The following is a 19,448-nucleotide window of genomic DNA, read 5'->3' on the forward strand; positions in this document are numbered from 1 at the left end:
TTCCAGGCACAGTTTAGTAGAATGACCCTGTCACTCTGGATTTTTTCGGGTCGGGGCTATCAGTTAACTGGGGAAAGTATCAGAGATGCAATGTAAGTGCGACCCCAGATATCAGGTCAGATATGATTCCAAAGACGGAAACTGTGAAAGTGCTGGGGATCTATTTTGGGAGGAATCTCAATAGTCAGGTGAATGCGGAGGTGGCGGTAAATAAGATCAAAAACAAAGGGAATTTCTGGAAATCAAGATCGCTGACTTTTTGACTGGTAAGACATTGATCGCAAAGGCAGTCTTTCTGCCGTTGGTGTTTTTTTGCCTTGTTTTTCCCCCTAATAAGATTTGGTGTAGAAAACTGGAGGCTGCCTTCTACCGCTGCTTCTGGAGCTCCAAGATGGAGAGGCTCCGGAGGGAGGTGGTGCAGAAAGGGGTGAGTAAAAGAGGGTATGAGTTTCCGAATGTGGGGAATTTTGTAATATTGTCTGGCACCTATAGATCAGTGGTGAGTAACTGTAAGGCTGCAAGTATTATGAAATATCATGCAGGGAGGTTGTTTGCAAGATGGGGGTGGTGTAAGAGGAACCTATCAAAGCCTATGTCCTTAATTTTATTTGAGACTGACCGATGACAGCTTTGCATCAGAAAGTGCGACCGTGTGTATGCTCCATTGGAATTTAGTTGTCTGAATTTCCGCCAGCCAAAAATTTATAGCATGTTCTCAATTTTCCCGACGGAAAAACTTTCTATCGGAAATTTCGATCGTGTGTATGCAATTCCAACACTCCAAAAATTACGCATGCTCAGATTCAACTACGAGATGGAAGCTATTGGCTACTGGCTATTGAACTTCCTTTTTCTAGTCCCGTCATACGTTTTGTACGTCACCATGTTCTAAATGATCGGAATTTGGTAAAAAGAAAAGGGGAACAAGTGGGACTTTAAACGAAGCATGTCAATTGAAAATAACAATGTATGAATACATGTGAATAAAATGATTTAGATTTAATTTATAATCAATAGCCACTGGGGGTTGTCCAAGATCGGAATGCATACAATAGTAGTACAGTAATATAAATATGGATATACACTCAATATATTTTCATAATAGTAATCAGAGAATCTAGAAGTATAGACAAATCAATGGACATACATGGATGCAGTTCATAACAGAAATGCATAAATCAAAAATCATAAAATCACATGAACGAGTGCAAACTCAATAAGACAAAAGTTGATATTATCAAGGATTAAAATAAGCTTAGGTAGGCATCCTTAGTTTGAGAACCCGACGCGTTTCTTGGCTTCTTGCCAGTCATCAGGGGTGGGATGCATGTTTTTACTAAAAAAGCAAATAGATATGACAAATGTTAATATAGGCGGAACCTCAGTTAAATAGAGAAAGTATCAAATTGGTCCACTTGATTGATAAAGTGACTTACAAAATAGCCCAAAGATTGGGCAGAACTTCCAGCAATGGGAACTGTTAGAGCTGGGATAAAACCGTCTCATCCGGGGTTGAGGCAGGGTTCAGACCATCCCCCAACAATGTCAGGGGGCAGGCCAGGGGGAACCGAAACAGACATCCTCAACACAGGTCCACTAGGTACTAAATGTATATGTGTGTTACCCAAATCTGCGAAAGAGAAGAAAGTGTGATGGGTCACAAAAAAAAAAAAAAAACTAAAAGCAGGACACTGAGTGTTGGATTGAACGTGTTGAATGAATATAGCTAATTGCTGAAAAGTGTGTGTGAATGAGATATACATGAATGATTGGGAAATAGCAGAAGACTAAATGTGTGTTAAATAAGTGGGAATGGATGATGGGGAAATACAAAATCATCCAATTCAAATGTGTAAAAAAGTATGTGCAGTGCTCTGAATGAAACAATGTATGTGCAAAAAGGAGAGAAGAAAAACGAAACAAAAACAAAAAAACATACATAAAACTATTACCCATATGTAGAGTTAAGGAGTGATCTCTTCCTAGTGGAGCACAGTGGAGGAGTGAACTGTCTGTCTGTCCCAGCTCATATACCCCAGGCCCTGGGCGGATCCCCGCCAGCGTCATGCATGATGTCTTTTGCAGCTGTGAAAAGATGAGGGAACACTCACAGCTGAGGATAATCCGTACCTCAGTGGGTGCCCCTCCATCCTAGCTGCAGCATCAGGTGGAAAGACAGAGAAGAAAAAAAAAAAAAAAGGAAAAAAAAAAAACACAAAAACAAACAATAGACTCCCACCTTGCAGTGTCTATTGACACCACTCGAGGGGCCCCTTTATGCATGGCGCCGATGCGCTGAGATCGAACCCCACCACCCCCCGTGATCCACAAAGGGAGGTAGGGAGGGAGCTGAGCGCATCGCAACCCCGGAAAAATGACTGCAGCATACCCAGCAAAAACAGCCCATATGTTCAATTGATTGATAGATAAATTCCAGGAAAAACAAAACTGGAAAAAATAATATTAAAAAAGTTCTCAATAACTGATGGAAACACATATATAAATAATTTCAAACCGCAGGTTTATAAACCCGAAACTGGGATTATAAATGAATAGGGATATACATACAGACGAATATTTACTAAGGATAAGGATAATGAGTAATTGTGCAGCATGGTCACCAAAGGAGCAGGTGTCTTCCACCCAAATTATATAGTTTAAAGAGAAGTGACCTGCTGCAGTACCAAGTAGCAATGGCATGCTTCCATCCCGGGTACATTATGTAAAAAGAAAAGGGGAACAAGTGGGACTTTAAACGAAGCATGTCAATTGAAAATAACAATGTATGAATACATGTGAATAAAATGATTTAGATTTAATTTATAATCAATAGCCACTGGGGGTTGTCCAAGATCGGAATGCATACAATAGTAGTACAGTAATATAAATATGGATATACACTCAATATATTTTCATAATAGTAATCAGAGAATCTAGAAGTATAGACAAATCAATGGACATACATGGATGCAGTTCATAACAGAAATGCATAAATGAAAAATCATAAAATCACATGAACGAGTGCAAACTCAATAAGACAAAAGTTGATATTATCAAGGATTAAAATAAGCTTAGGTAGGCATCCTTAGTTTGAGAACCCGACGCGTTTCTTGGCTTCTTGCCAGTCATCAGGGGTGGGATGCATGTTTTTACTAAAAAAGCAAATAGATATGACAAATGTTAATATAGGCGGAACCTCAGTTAAATAGAGAAAGTATCAAATTGGTCCACTTGATTGATAAAGTGACTTACAAAATAGCCCAAAGATTGGGCAGAACTTCCAGCAATGGGAACTGTTAGAGCTGGGATAAAACCGTCTCATCCGGGGTTGAGGCAGGGTTGGTCTGAACCCTGCCTCAACCCCGGATGAGACGGTTTTATCCCAGCTCTAACAGTTCCCATTGCTGGAAGTTCTGCCCAATCTTTGGGCTATTTTGTAAGTCACTTTATCAATCAAGTGGACCAATTTGATACTTTCTCTATTTAACTGAGGTTCCGCCTATATTAACATTTGTCATATCTATTTTCTTTTTTAGTAAAAACATGCATCCCACCCCTGATGACTGGCAAGAAGCCAAGAAACGCGTCGGGTTCTCAAACTAAGGATGCCTACCTAAGCTTATTTTAATCCTTGATAATATCAACTTTTGTCTTATTGAGTTTGCACTCGTTCATGTGATTTTATGATTTTTCATTTATGCATTTCTGTTATGAACTGCATCCATGTATGTCCATTGATTTGTCTATACTTCTAGATTCTCTGATTACTATTATGAAAATATATTGAGTGTATATCCATATTTATATTACTGTACTACTATTGTATGCATTCCGATCTTGGACAACCCCCAGTGGCTATTGATTATAAATTAAATCTAAATCATTTTATTCACATGTATTCATACATTGTTATTTTCAATTGACATGCTTCGTTTAAAGTCCCACTTGTTCCTCTTTAAACTAGATCGGAATTTGGTGTGACCGTGTGTAGGCAAGAAAGCTTGTGTGGAATTCCGTCGGAATTCCGTTGGGAAAACCATCAGAGCTTTTTCCGACGAGAATTCCGATCGTGTGTACACGGTATAAGGACGGTCTATGAGGATTTTGGTTAGGGGTTGGGAGGTGTTTGTACCGATAAGAAGAAATTGAAGCTTTGGTTGACAAGAGGCCATACAGCTTGTAACATATTCAATTTTAAGTCTAAAGTGGCATAGGAGGTGTGGTCAAGGTTGAAATGGAGGGAATGGGCTTCCAATAGGCAGAGGGAAATTGTCTGGATGACATTCCATGAATGTCTGATGACGAAGTTGTTCTTAAACTTAAGAGACCTGGGTAGGTCAGACCAAGGAGGAGGTTGGGTAAGTTTGTAAAGCAGGTGATTGGTGTGCCAACGTTATGTATGGAAGTATAGGTGTTTGGTCTGGTGGATGGGGAGCATCAGAAGAAAGTCTGGACGTTTTTAAAGTGTTATGAAGGAGGTGTTGTGGGACGTTAGATGTCCGCATGTGAGGAAAAATATGATACTGTCAGTGGAGGAATGTGTGGACTTGGTGCTGGCAACATTGCACCTGTTCTATCTTTGAGATGGGGAAAAAGAAGGCGTAGATTACACGGAAGGGGTGTGGAAGAATTGGAGGTGGAGGGCGTGCATCCCAAGTTGACAAAGAGTGCCCTTGAGGAATGAGATGAGTTAGGAGGAAGGGATGAAAGTCACATTCGTTATAATATGAGGTTTAGGTTATAGAATGAGAAATTTTTTGGCTAAGAGTATTAGTACAGGAGGAAAGGAGGTAATAGGGTATGAGTAAGGTTGTAAGTTAGGGTATGAGTGTGTTTGGATGATGAGTGGATGACCTTTTGTTTCATTAGGGTAGGGGGCAGAGGTTGTGAGTGAGTTTGAGTGGCGGGATTCAAGCCATACCTTAATTTTCTGTTCAAAGGTGAGGATGGTTATTAGAGGTCGACCGATATGGGTTTTTCTCTGGCCGATGCCGATATTTAGAAATCATGGCGGCCGATAGCCGATATATGATGCCGATTTTTTTGGGCCGATATGTTAGGCCGATTTTATTTTATTTATTTATTTTTTTCCTTTTTTATTATTTCTTTTTTTTAATCCCCCTTGATCTAACACACCTTTCCCACTGGGGCGTTTTTCAGGCGCTTTTGGGCTAAAAATAGCGCCTGTAAAGTGCCTGCAAAATGGCTCCCCTGCAGTCTGTGTGAAAGACAGAGTGCTTTCACACTGAGGCGATGCGCTGGCAGGATCTTAAAAAAAAAAGTCCTGCAAGCAGCACGTTTGGAGTGGTGTATACCGCTCCTCCACCACTCCTGCCTATTGATATGAATGGGCACCACTGCCGAAGCGCATGCAATGCGATTTGGCAGCAGTGCTTCATGGGCGCATTTAACCTCTTCCTTGGCCGCTAGCTGGGTTATATGTGCCCCACTAGCAGCCAAATAGCACCGCTAAAATTATGGTAAAGAGGCGCTAAAACTTGCGTTTTACCATCAACGCCTGCCCGCTCCAGTGTGAAAGCAGCCTTCATAAGTGATACAGAAAAAATCTTACATTTAAACATTTATTAAACAAAACAAACCTCCAATCAGTTTACTTATATGTATGATTTAGATAAAAAAATAAAAAAATGGGCTAACTTTACTGTTTTTATTTTATTTTTATTTTTTAAATAGTGTATTTTTTTCCCAAAAAAAATGCATTTGAAAGACCTCTGTGCAAATGCCGTGTGACATAAAATATTGCAACAACCGCTATTTTATTCCCTAGGATCTCTGCTAAAAAAATATATATAATTTTTGGGGGGAGTCTAAGTGATTTTCTGGCAGAAAATACAGGACTTTTACTTGTAAGCAACAAGTGTCAGAAAAGATTTAGTCTTTAAATGGTTAAACTGAGAACTTCTACACACTGAGATGACTTCATTCATTCATAAGTGTAAACATTGTATCTTTCTGTTCTTTTCTTGGCAGCCTGCCCAGAGAGGAGGAAGACGTTTCTATGGCAACTTACACTGGCTTCTATGACAGAAGTCATTTCAAAGTCCCGCTGTAGTTCTAAATCGGCTTTTTATCAGCACAATCGGCCGATGCCGATTATTTAAAAAACGGCAAATATCGGCCGATATATCGGTCGACCTCTAATGGTTATTGTAGCCTTCTAGTGGCGGGGCTAGGTATAGCTTCATGAAGGAAAACTGAACAGCGGTATGTAGGGATAGTGTATTGGTTAGGAAGAGAGAGATTGCAGGGTCAAGCATAGGTGAGGGTTGGTAAGGTGTTAGGTTGGACATGTTTCCAGAACTAATATGATGATGAGATGGCCATGTATATTGAAGTTTCATGGAAGAAATGCTAAAATGTAAAGGCGGTCTTGATTTGATGAGTTTGAGGAAAAACATTGCTCCCAAACTGGCTGTAGAAGGGGAAGCTGTCTCCACTAAGGGACCAGGGAAAGAAGAGTGGGATTTAGGGGATGCGGTGTGGGCACCTACATGCGCTTATCAAAATGAGGGTGTATGTAAGAATAGGGTAATTAAGATTGTGTCTAGTGAGATTATTATACCAGGCAGGATCCGTATGTGTATATTGAAGTTTCATGGAAGAAATGCTAAAATGTAAAGGCGGTCTTGATTTGATGAGTTTGAGGAAAAAAAGAGAATACATTTAGGTGTCCTTATTGAGTTTGTAACACATGTATTTTTTTGTATTTTTTATATGTATTAGTATTTTGTTATGTCTTTTCAAAGCAGATGTGTTTTTGAGCAAGTTTTTTTTTATGTTGGTTTATTGTATTTTTTTGGGTGGGGGACATTTTCCCCTGAAATATTTTTGATGTTTTCAATGTGTGTCATTTGTAGGTTTTTCACTTTGATTTAATTGTCTGTGCTGCATTATTTTGCAAAATCTTTCTCAAGATGTTGTGACTAATGTTTAAAGTTTAAACCCTTAATTGATATCCATTTGTGGGCACAGTCCTTTTAACTCCTGTTAATTTCCAACTAAAAATGGTCAGACCTCAAAAACTGAATTCTGTTAGTCTCCCAAATTAACATATATGTGATTTTTGCTTTCCTTGCTCTTTTCCAAGTCCTGTTTTGTCGACCAATACAATTTGTAGCAAATTTTATGTTTTACGTGTTTCGTTACTTTTCATGCAACAGGTTTCCCAGCTGCAACTTAAATAGGCTGATTGGCATGGCAAAACAAAAAGGTGTGATTTGTCTACAAGCTACTTTCCTGGTGCCCTCATGGTAGAATATGCATGTATTGTGCATATGCTGCCATGGAGAGTCAACAGGGAAGTAAAATTACAGAGAGTAAGACCCCTTTCACACTGGGGCGTTTTTCAGGTATTTTTCAGGCGCTTTAGCGTTAAAAAAAAGCACCTGTAAAATGATTGAAAGAAGCCGCAACTGCAATCCCAATGTAAAAGCCCGAGTTCTTTCACTCAGAGACCTTTCACACTGGGGCATTTTTCAGGCACTTTAGCTTTAAAAAAAGCACCTGTAAAGCGCCAGAAAGAAGCCGCAACTGCAATCCCAATGTAAAAGCCCGAGTGCTTTCACACTGAGGCACTGCGCTGGCAGGGCGTCAAAAAAAGTCCTGCAAGCAGCTTCTTTGAAACGCTTTTGGAGCAGTGAATACACCGCTCCTAAAGTGCCCCTTCCCATTGAAATCAATGGGAAGCCCCTGAAAAACGCCTGAAAAGCGCTATTGGCAGCAGCGTTTTGTGGGCGCTTTTAACCCTTTATTTGGCCACTAGCAGGGGTTAAAAGCGGCCCAATAACGCTCGAAAAACGCTGGTAAAGCGCTACTAGTTTAAGCGGCGATTTACGAGCTTTTTTCGGGCACTGACATTGTGAAAGGGCTCTTAAAGCACTTGGGCTTTCACATTGGGACTGCAGATGAGGCTTCTTTCAAGCGCTTTACAGGCGCTTTTTTTAACGCTAAAGCGCCTGAAAAACGCCCCAGTGTGAAAGGGGTCTAAGTATTAAATTTACCATTTTAGCGCAGTGGTTCTGAGCCTCAATTCTCAAGTACCCCCGACAGGACATGTTTTGGGAATTTATCTTAGCTAAAATAGCTGGCCAAAAATACAAAGCCATTGAATGCGATTTAAAGCACCTGGGAAAGATGACTGAAAACCTGCAATCATGGCCTGCTGGGGGTACTTGAGGATAGAGTTGAGAACCACCGATTTAGAGCACTGAGCTCAAATAGAGCTCCAGGCATATCCTATTGTAATTGTGGGCATTTGAGGGAAACCAAGTGAGTATTGGAACCCCTGCTTGTCTTTTTTAGGTTGGGCTTTGTGTCCCTTTTCTTAAAATTGGCTTAATTTCCTGTCACATAGACAAACAGGAAGTGAGGGTAAAACCCTACCAATGTCTTTCCTTGGGGAAATACAGGTCAATCTAACTAGTGTCCCCATTAGGCAAATTGACCCTATCAGGGGTGCAGACATCCCCAAAAACTGACAAGACTTTAATACCTCTGCACTCTATCCCCAAGCAAAAATAAGAAAGGATTTCATTAAGTTTAAGTTTGCAAAGACACATTCCTAAGTTCAACTGTGATGCATGTCAATGGCCCATTTAGACCTTGTTTAATATAAAACACCAGTTGCCTTTCACTATAAACATTTGTTAGTCCAATGCTGGAAATCTGCATCTGTTCTATGCACCTAGATACATGACCACTGTCTATGCGAGATGCGCAAGTGCATAGGTATATGCCTATGGTGCATATCTGGTTCCTGGAAGAGGCAGACAGCACACAGGAATGACATCATAACCCTACAGGAAGTTGCTTGTACTGCTGCTAATTTCTTCCCACCACCATGCCCCGCTCACTGTTCTCTGAGGAAGAGATGATCCTTATTTGCAAATCAAGAAAATCATTTTTTTGGAACATGAGATGGTGTTTGTGTGGGTCCATAACACACACATTAGGGCCAGTTTAGACAGGATCTGCTTTACCTACCAGCATGTTTTTAGAGTGTGGGAGGAAACCCAAGCAGTCACTGAGAGAACATGCAAACTCAAGGCAGATGATGTTATGGGTGGGATGGGTGGGATTTGAACCTGTGGCCTTTTTTGCTGCTAGGTGAAAGTGCTAGCCACTACACCACTGTGCTGCCCAAATATATATCTATAGATGTAGGTTTTTGTTTGAAGAAAGGTGGTTTCTCATGTGCCTTGTATAATGCCCAAGGAATATCGTTAAGAAAATACACGTGGGTCATGGCACATCTACATTCCCAATTTGACACTTAAGGTGGTCATGCACTATGCAATCTGATTGGCCAATCTTTGTACAACTTGATATTTTTGCAAAATAGGTAATAGGAAGACGCACTTGAACAATTAATTCAAATTATAGGAAATCAAACAGGTAAATATTAATTTATTGGGTTTAGAAACACTTCTCTGTTCTTTGTAATGTATTGAAAGGTTTGGGTAAAAAAAGAAAAAAACACATTTCAAAGATATATTAGAAGTAATAGGAATGAAATTAGCATCAAAAGGGTTAATTCACTGAGAACACCTACTAATTACCTAACAAGATGAAATGAACCAAATATATTGGGCGTGCGCTATTATCAATGAGAAAACTGCAGTTACCCTAGCACCAGTTTCAGTTTACATATTTATTATCGTCTGCGTGGGCCGGTTCGCAACTTGTAATCAATTATTTTCTGGAGCACCAATTAAAGTGTGAACTGGCGCAGCGCATTTGTGTTAGTATATCACCCCCAGGTGTCTAATAAATGTATTGTTTTTACTATACTAATGCCGGCCATACACGGTTCGAATTTCGAAAATCGTATCTAAGAATTTTCTTATGAATTTTGCACCATTAGTGGGCTGCAGCAACAGCCGATTTTCGTGCGGAAATAAAATTTGAGGAATTGGACATGTTGGAAATTTTTAGAAAAACTAACGATTTTCTAATCAATGATGGGAGAATCGTGCGAGAAACGTAATAAGAAAAGAAAATGTACGGAGATAAAGGAAAATTTACGGAGAGAAAAGAAGATTCCCAGCCAAGAAAATTCTTTTCTGTAGCAACATGAGGTGAAATTGAAGGCTTGGTCGGCCGAATTTCGAAAATCAATGGTGGCATCATTGGATCACAAAAAAAATGAATTTTCTGATTTTGAAAAGAAAATTCGTTCGAAATTCGACCGTGTATGGCCTGCATTAGGCCTCATGCACACATGATTTTTTTTTTTATAAATCTCGAGAAGCCAGCAGCGTTTTTCCAGGCGTTTAGACCCCTTTCACATTGAGGCAGTTTTTAGGCACTTTAGCGCTAGAAATAGCACCTGTAATGCACCTAAAAACCACCCACCATGCTGCCCGAATGTGAAAGCCCGAGTTATTTCAGACTGGAGCACTGCTCTTGTGGGACGTTAGGAAAAGTCCTGCAAGCAGCATCTTTGGGGCAGTTTGGGAGCGCTGTATACATTGCTCCCAAACTGGCTGTAGAAGGGGAAGCTGTCTCCACTAAGGGACCAGGGAAAGAAGAGTGGGATTTAGGGGATGCGGTGTGGGCACCTACATGCGCTTATCAAAATGAGGGTGTATGTAAGAATAGGGTAATTAAGATTGTGTCTAGTGAGATTATTATACCAGGCAGGATCCGTATGTGTATATTGAAGTTTCATGGAAGAAATGCTAAAATGTAAAGGCGGTCTTGATTTGATGAGTTTGAGGAAAAAAAGAGAATACATTTGGGTGTCCTTATTGAGTTTGTAACACATGTATTTTTTTGTATTTTTTATATGTATTAGTATTTTGTTATGTCTTTGCAAAGCAGATGTGTTTTTGAGCAAGTTTTTTTTTACGTTGGTTTATTGCATTTTTTTGGGTGGGGGACATTTTCCCCTGAAATATTTTTGATGTTTTCAATGTGTGTCATTTGTAGGTTGTTCACTTTGATTTAATTGTCTGTGCTGCATTATTTTGCAAAATCTTTCTCAAGATGTTGTGACTAATGTTTAAAGTTTAAACCCTTAATTGATATCCATTTGTGGGCACAGGCTTTTTAACACCTGTTCATTTCCAACTAAAAATGGTCAGACCTCAAAAACTGAATTCTGTTAGTCTCCCAAATTAACATATATGTGATTTTTGCTTTCCTTGCTCTTTTCCAAGTCCTGTTTTGTCGACCAATACAATTTGTAGCAAATTTTATGTTTTATGTGTTTCGTTACTTTTCATGCAACAGGTTTCCCAGCTGCAACTTAAATAGGCTGATTGGCATGGCAAAACAAAAAGGTGTGATTTGTCTACAAGCTACTTTCCTGGTGCCCTCATAGTAGAATATGCATGTATTGTGCATATGCTGCCATGGATAGTCACCAGGGAAGTAAAATTACAGAGAGTAAGACCCCTTTCACACTGGGGCGTTTTTTAGGCGTTTTCAGGCGCTTTAGCGTTAAAAAAAGTGCCTGTAGAATGATTGAAAGAAGCCGCAACTGCAATCCCAATGTAAAAGCCCGAGTTCTTTCACTCAGAGACCTTTCACACTGGGGCATTTTCCAGGCACTTTAGCTTTAAAAAAAGCACCTGTAAAGCGCCCGAAAGAAGCCGCAACTGCAATCATAATGTAAAAGCCTGAGTGCTTTCACACTGAGGCGCTGCGCTGGCAGGGCGTCAAAAAAAGTCCTGCAAGCAGCTTCTTTGCAGCGCTTTTGGAGCAGTGAATACACCGCTCCTAAAGCGCCCCTTCCCATTGAAATCATTGGGAAGCGCCTGAAAAGCGCTATTGGCAGCAGCGCTTTGTGGGCGCTTTTAACCCTTTATTTGGCCACTAGCAGGGGTTAAAAGCGCCCCAATAACGCTCGAAAAACGCTGGCAAAGCGCTACTAGTTTAAGCGGAGCTTTACGAGCATTTTTCGGGCACTGACATTGTGAAAGGGCTCTTAAAGCACTTGGGCTTTCACATTGGGACTGCAGATGAGGCTTCTTTCAAGCGCTTTACAGGTGCTTTTTTTAATGCTAAAGCGCCTGAAAAAACCCTGAAAAACGCCCCAGTGTGAAAGGGGTCTAAGTATTAAATTTACCATTTTAGCGCAGTGGTTCTGAGCCTCAGTCCTCAAGTACCCCGGACAGGACATGTTATGGGAATTTATCTTAGCTAAAATAGCTGCCCAAAAATACAAAGCCATTGACTGTGATTTAAAGCACCTGGGAAAGATGACGGAAAACCTGCAATCATGGCCTGCTGGGGGTACTTGAGGATAGAGTTGAGAACCACCGATTTAGAGCACTGAGCTAAAATCGAGCTCCAGGCATATCCTATTGTAATTGTGGGCATTTGAGGGAAACCAAGTGAGTATTGGAACCCCTGCTTGTCTTTTTTAGGTTGGGCTTTGTGTCCCTTTTCTTAAAATTGGCTTAATTTCCTGTCACATAGACAAACAGGAAGTGAGGGTAAAACCCTACCAATGTCTTTCCTTGGGGAAATACAGGTCAATCTAACTAGTGTCCCCATTAGGCAAATTTACCCTATCAGGGGTGCAGACATCCCCAAAAACTGACAAGACTTTAATATCTCTGCACTCTATCCCCAAGCAAAAATAAGAAAGGATTTCATTTAGTTTAAGTTTGCAAAGACACATTCCTAAGTTCAACTGTGATGCATGTCAATGGCCCATTTAGACCTTGTTTAATATAAAACACCAGTTGCCTTTCACTATAAACATTTGTTAGTCCAGTCCTGGAAATCTGCATCTGTTCTACTATTAATTTATATCAAAATATGGATTCCTGCAGCTAAATGCACCTAGATACGTGACTACTGTCTATGCGAGATGCGCAAGTGCTGTGTGTGCATAGGTATATGCCTATGGTGCATATCTGGTTCCTGGAAGAGGCAGACAGCACACAGGAATGACATCATACCCCTACAGGAAGTTGCTTGTACTGCTGCTAATTTCTTCCCACCACCATGCCTCGCTCACTGTTCTCTGAGGAAGAGATGATCCTTATTTTGCAAATCAAGAAAATCATTTTTTTGGAACATGGGATGGTGTTTGTGTGGGTCCATAACACACACATTAGGGCCAGTTTAGACAGGATCTGCTTTACCTACCAGCATGTTTTTAGAGTGTGGGAGGAAACTGACACAGTCACTGAGAGAACATGCAAACTCAAGGCAGATGATGTCATGGGTGGGATTTGAACCTGTGACCCTTTTTGCTGCTAGGTGAAAGTGCTAGCCACTACACCACTGTGCTGCCCAAATATATATCTATAGATGTAGGTTTTTGTTTGAAGAAAGGTGGTTTCTCATGTGCCTTGTATAATGCCCAAGAAATATCGTTAGGAAAATATCGTTAGGAAAATACACGTGGGTCATGGCACATCTACATTCCCAATTTCACACTTAAGATGGTCATGCACTATGAAATTAGCATCAAAGGGGTTAATTCACTGAGAACACCTACTAATTACTTAACAAGATGAAATTAACCAAATATATTGGGCGTGCGCTATTATCAATGAGAAAACTGCAGCACCAGTTTCAGTTTACATATTTATTATCGTCTGCGTGGGCCGGTTCGCACATGTAATCAATTATTTTCTGGAGCACCAATTAAAGTGTGAACTGGCGCAGCGCATTTGTCTTAGTAAATCACCCCCAGGTGTCTAATAAATGTATTGTTTTTACTATACTTAGGCCTCATGCAAACAGGATTTTTTTTTTATAAATCTCGAGAAGCCAGCAGCGTTTTTCCAGGCATTTAGACCCCTTTCACACTGAGGCAGTTTTCAGGCACTTTAGCGCTAGAAATAGCACCTGTAAAGTACCTAAAAACCACCCACCATACTGCCCGAATGTGAAAGCCCGAGTTCTTTCAGACTGGGGCACTGCTCTTGTGGGACGTTAGGAAAAGTCTTGCAAGCAGCATCTTTGGGGCAGTTTGGGAGCGCTGTATACATTGCTCCCAAACTGGCTGTAGAAGGGGAAGCTGTCTCCACTAAGGGACCAGGGAAAGAAAAGTGGGATTTAGGGGATGCAGTGTGGGAACCTGCATGCGCTTATCAAAATGAGGGTGTATGTAAGAATAGGGTAATTAAGATTGTGTCTAGTGAGATTATTATACCAGGCAGGATCCTTATGTGTATATTATGGTTTTGTGGTTTTTCGTTTAAATTATTTAATGTTTATGGTCATGCCAATGAAGGAGAGAGGAGGGATCTCTTATGAGATCTAAATGTCTCTGGAGGTCACCATTAGGCCTCAAGGGACTTGGGACTTTGCCACATTTGGTGCCCAACGTGGGGAAAAGGCGTTATTCCTACAGCAGTCACCCATTGCAACTGAGTACAGCTACATCAGGATTTCGTCTGGCTCCGTGGGAAGTGGCAAGTAACATCTTCACTTCATATAAATTGTGTTATTGTGCATTCGAACAATGTGGGGAAGAATGTCTCATCGCTCATGGGTGAGTATCAGCCTGGTCTTTTGACACTTAATGCCAGTGCTGCAAGGGTTAAAACAGACTCCATTAATGTTTTGGCATGCCACGAAAGGAAGGAGGCAGGCGCTGAAGTTCCCAGAAAGTATCTGTACCAATCCCTAGGCAGGGGGAGGAGCCTCCACTCTGCAGAGGAGGATAAGGAAGTGCTGCCACATGTGCCTGGTTGTAGGATGGAGAAGTTTGGAAGTACTATGACGGATTGGAAGATGTATGCTCCGAGTGTTGGCCTTGGTCCAAGGGCACTCTGGCTGACACCGGAGTGCAGTATACACCTAAGGGTAGTCTTGCTCTGTACGCGGCTGGAGGCTATGAGGCCTTGGGACTGATCTGCGGGAAGTGTTCTGGCTTGGCCACGTATCTGAGGCCTTGAAACATCTGTGCAAGCTGCGGGGAATCCCTGCTTGAGGTAGTCTCACCAGCCCAACCTCCGTGGACACTGCATGTGGATTAGAACAAGAATGTCACCGTCCTGGCTGGGGGCTGCACCGAGAGTCCATCTGCTATCACTCGGCTTATCCCTGAGAAGAAGGGAAACTGCTGGGAAATGTTGTTCTACCCGAGCGAAAAATTGATGGACTTTGGAGTTTTAAAGATACTGGGGTGTTTAGTTAGTTAGGTAGAATAAGCTGTATAACTGAATAACCATATTTTGATGAATAACCATCCCAACCCCCCCTTCCCCCTGGTTTGGTTCGCACCAGAACTTGCGAACAGGCAAAAAATTCAGACCAACACACGAACACCAGTCTATGGGACACGAACATGAAACATAATTTTAAAGGCTTATATACAAGGTATTGTCATAAAAAGTGTTTGGGGACCCGGGTCCTGCCCCAGAGGACATGTATCAATGCAAAAAAAGTTTTAAAGTTTTAAAAATTGCATTTTCGTGGGAGCAGTGATTTTAATAATACTTAAAGTGAAACAATAAAAAATGAAATATTCCTTTAAATATCGTGCCTGGGGGGTGTCTATAGCATGCCTGTAAAGTGGCGCAGTTTTCCCGTGTTTAGAACAGTACCACAGCAAAGTTACATTTCTAAAGGAAAAAAAGTAATTTAAAACTGATGGCGGCTGTAATGAATTGTCAGGTCTCGACAATATGTATATAAAAGACATTAAAAATTGGCATGGGTCCCCCCCCATTACCAGGCCCTTTAGGTCTGGTATGAATATTAAGGGGAACCCCGAACCAAAAATGTAAAAAAGAAATTGCGTGGGGGTCCCCCCAAAATCCATACTAGGCCGTTCCCGTCTGGTATGGATATTAAGGGGAACTCTGTGCCAAATTTAAAAAAATGGCGTAGGGGTCCCCCCCAAAATCCATACCAGATCCTTATCCAAGCATGCAACCTGGCAGGAAAAGAGGGGGACGAGAGAGCTCCCCCCCTCCTGAACCATACCAGGCCACATGCCCTCAACATGGGGAGGGTGCTTTGGAGTAGCCCCCCAAAACATCTTGTCCCCATGTTGATGGGGACAAGGGCCTCATCTCCACAACCCTTGCTTGGTGGTTGTGGGGGTCTGCGGGCAGGGGGGGCTTATCGGAATCTGGAAGAAAAAAAAGCTGCAACAGCTCCACTGTCCATGGGGGGCTCCCACTGTGTGACGCTTCTTCTCGGTGACAGCTGTTATATAGCTGAGGGCGGGGCCACTCAGTGACGTAAATGGGTGACCTGCCCCCCTCTGACACCACATGACATCAGAGGAAAGCGGGGTCGCCGGTTTACATCCACTAGTGGCCCTGCCTTCAGCTATATAAACATCAATTTCTTTTCCCATGCCAGGCAAATGCCCACACTCTGTTTTTCTCCTCCTCTGATCTTTTCCATTCTGCCTCTTCATGCACCACCCTCTCGCCCTAGTACTTCTTCATGAAGTGCTCAATGCCTGCCCCCTCTAATGCCCTGTACACACGATTGGAAATTCCAACAACAAAATCCATCTGATTTTTTCCGATGGATTTTGTGCCAAACTTGTCTTGCATACACACGGTCGAAAAAAGTTTGGCGGACAATCCGATCATTCGGAACGTGATGACGTTCGTTTTATACGATGGAACTACGTAGAGGCTAGTAGCCAATAGCTTTGCTCTCATAATTTAATCTGAGTATGCGTGGCACTTTGTCTGTCGGAATTCTCTACAAACGATCGGGAAAAAGTCTGATCAGATTTTTTTTCGGAAAATTTTAGATCCAGCTCTCAAATTTTCGACAACATAATCCGATCGGACCACTTCTGTCGGAATTTCCGATCATGTGTACAGGTCATTACACTGTTGAGGTGCCCACGAAAATTAGGTAAACAGAGCTCATTGAAATTATAATTTTTTCTTGCATATGTAATTGTATTGTAATTAAATATGTGTTTGATTGTTTTTCTAAGTGTTTATTTATTCCACATGCCAACAGTGATTTCTAAATTCTTCTTCAAGGAAAGAAATCATTTTTCTAATTTATCTGGTCTAGCACTACAAGTTATCTGAAGTTATCTGCAAAGACCTAAAGAAGAGCCAGGTATGGATTTGTCCAATGCTTTCATATATTACCTTGCTTATTAACTGAAACACTTGTTTGAATTGTTTCCTTTATTAAGAATTTACCACAACAGATGTCCATGTAGCCTTCAGATTGAGCGGCTGTTAAATTATTTGGAGACTCCTAACTTATTTCTGTTTAAGTCTCAACTTCCAGTACTTATAGTATTACTTATCCAAATTCATCTGAATGATGAAACATTTCACCCTGTGGGGACCTCCCTGATGATTTATTATATTGGGATACACCAATACACTCCCAGCTAATCTCTACTGGGGAAACTGTAGCTTGGTGCACCAAAAGGGGTATTGACCCTGTCTGATATTTATGTCAACAATCAGTTATGCACATATATACAACTCCGGAGGTGCTCTACCTAGGGTTTTTTATTGCTATTTACTGTGACACACCATAACAACTCAATTTCAGGCCTTAGATATTCAAATATCCCAGTACGCCCGCATGGGGATTATTAAAATTCAGAGACCTAAGAGCTGATACGCACCTTGTACTCCAAACTTTCCTCACGCCAAACTTGACAACTTGGCAAGTCTCCATTGGTAATTAATGACAGATGGCAAACACTAATGCCATCTTTGAGAGCTGAGGATTGAATGATATTTGAAGTTTCCACTTGTTGGTATCTCTGGCTGCTAATAATAAACTCATTCAGCTGTACATTATTCATCAAACATATCTAACACTAACCTGCCTGCACAAAATTAGTTGACTGTTCCATTCAAACTGTCTGCACTGTCAACAAGCAAATGTGCTTGTTGGGTCATGTCCCGTACTCTGTAACTATTGGTCTCAGGTAACAGACACGTATTCAAAAAGTAAGATACCCACAATGGATTATACTCAGCCTACAAGTAATGAAAAATACTTTTTTTAATATAAAAATATTGTTTTTATTTTCAATGGGTAAAATTACATCAATAAAAGCAGCAATAACAAAAGGGAATGGGGGTGGTAAGGGGACCATGTGGAAAAAGAGGAACAACAAGAAGAGCTCTGGTGTACACAAAAATAATAAACATTTTAGATGTCTATTTAACATTTTACGAAAGGAAATCCGCAAATGGTATATCTGTGGATATTACTATTTAGAGTAACACAACGCGTTTCAATTATAATTTTGTATATGATCTTCTTCAGGGAGATAAAGAAATCTATGACATATCAATACAGAATATTAGCAATATTGACATAAATAACATCATCATCTTTGGGAATAAAGAGCCTGTATATACAGGAATTAAAAATAACACGCTGGCGCAACCAATTCTTGGTCCACAAACGCTTCCTCGCCCTGTTCATGGACTGGGCTTGTGTTAAAGCTAAAAGCCCAACACCAAGCCCCTGCACAGCACAAACTCTACGACGAGTACGTACATGAAACATGGCTTGAAAATGGTCGGCTGGTCAGAACGGACAACAGAAAGCACCGATAAACAGCAATGCCTGAAAGAATGACCTGAAAAGCAGAAACAAGCAGACAATAAGCGATGCAAATCAAAGCGTACTATACCAAGATATAGTCCACAATGAGAAACAAATGCTTACTGACTAGACACACTGATAATCAGATACGCACCCACAAGCACAAACTGAAGAGCAGTAATGAACTGAAGCACAAATTTGAAAAGTGCGAATCGTCTCTCACCAAACTTCCACTAACACGCGATAAACACGATATCAGCAGAAGGAGCCCAAAGGGTGCCGGACGTGGTGCTGAACTTCCCTTTTCTAGTCCCCTCATACGCGGCTTACGTCACCGCATTCTTGGCAACCGGAACTACCCGACAACTTAGTCCGACCGTGTGTATGCAACATCACTTCCGGACCTCTTTCGGACTAAATCCGTCTGAATTTATCCGACAGATTTGGTTGCCGGAATGTCCGACCATGTGTACAAGGGCTAACACAGCCCAGCCAAACTGATGCCAAAGTTAAACCTACACAATCAGCCCTCAGAACCACTACTGTTCTGAGGAAAAACGAAATTTGTACATAGTGGACACCTTGTCAAAAGTGTCGCCGCTGCATATGATGAACATCCATTATTCTACATCCACTGAGATTCACTTTGGATTATTTGGAATTCTAATGTTCCTGGAGGATGTGATGCCTAATCTATGAGGATATATCATACTAACTGTATTTGACTCCGTAATAGAGTCCTACAACTCTGGTAAGAGTCCATATTACATTGGTGGTGGATCCCCTGGTGGAATTCGATCATGCACATTTTTATGATTTCCATTATTAGCACGGTTACACAAACTTTATTTTTGGACTCTGACACATTTTGATATTATTTGCTTATTATCTCTATGGACTGATTTGATATATTTCTGGCACAGTTTTTTACCAATACCGCTGCATAATTTTTG

General features: G+C 41.0%; 1 long non-coding RNA gene across 1 annotated transcript; it reads right to left on the reverse strand.

Moving 5' to 3' along the window:
• Positions 1–984: 984 nt before the first annotated feature.
• Positions 985–1,848, reverse strand: LOC143941753 (uncharacterized). Its single transcript, XR_013264412.1, has 2 exons — positions 1,437–1,848; positions 985–1,336 (listed from the first exon to the last, which is right to left on the reverse strand). It is a non-coding gene; the product is annotated as an uncharacterized LOC143941753 (long non-coding RNA).
• Between the last annotated feature and the right edge of the window lie 17,600 nt (positions 1,849–19,448).

The sequence above is a fragment of the Lithobates pipiens genome, unplaced genomic scaffold (genome assembly GCF_037356315.1).
Source record: "Lithobates pipiens isolate NorthernLeopardFrog02 unplaced genomic scaffold, aLitPip1_a1.2 Scaffold_10, whole genome shotgun sequence".
Taxonomy (NCBI): domain Eukaryota; kingdom Metazoa; phylum Chordata; class Amphibia; order Anura; family Ranidae; genus Lithobates; species Lithobates pipiens.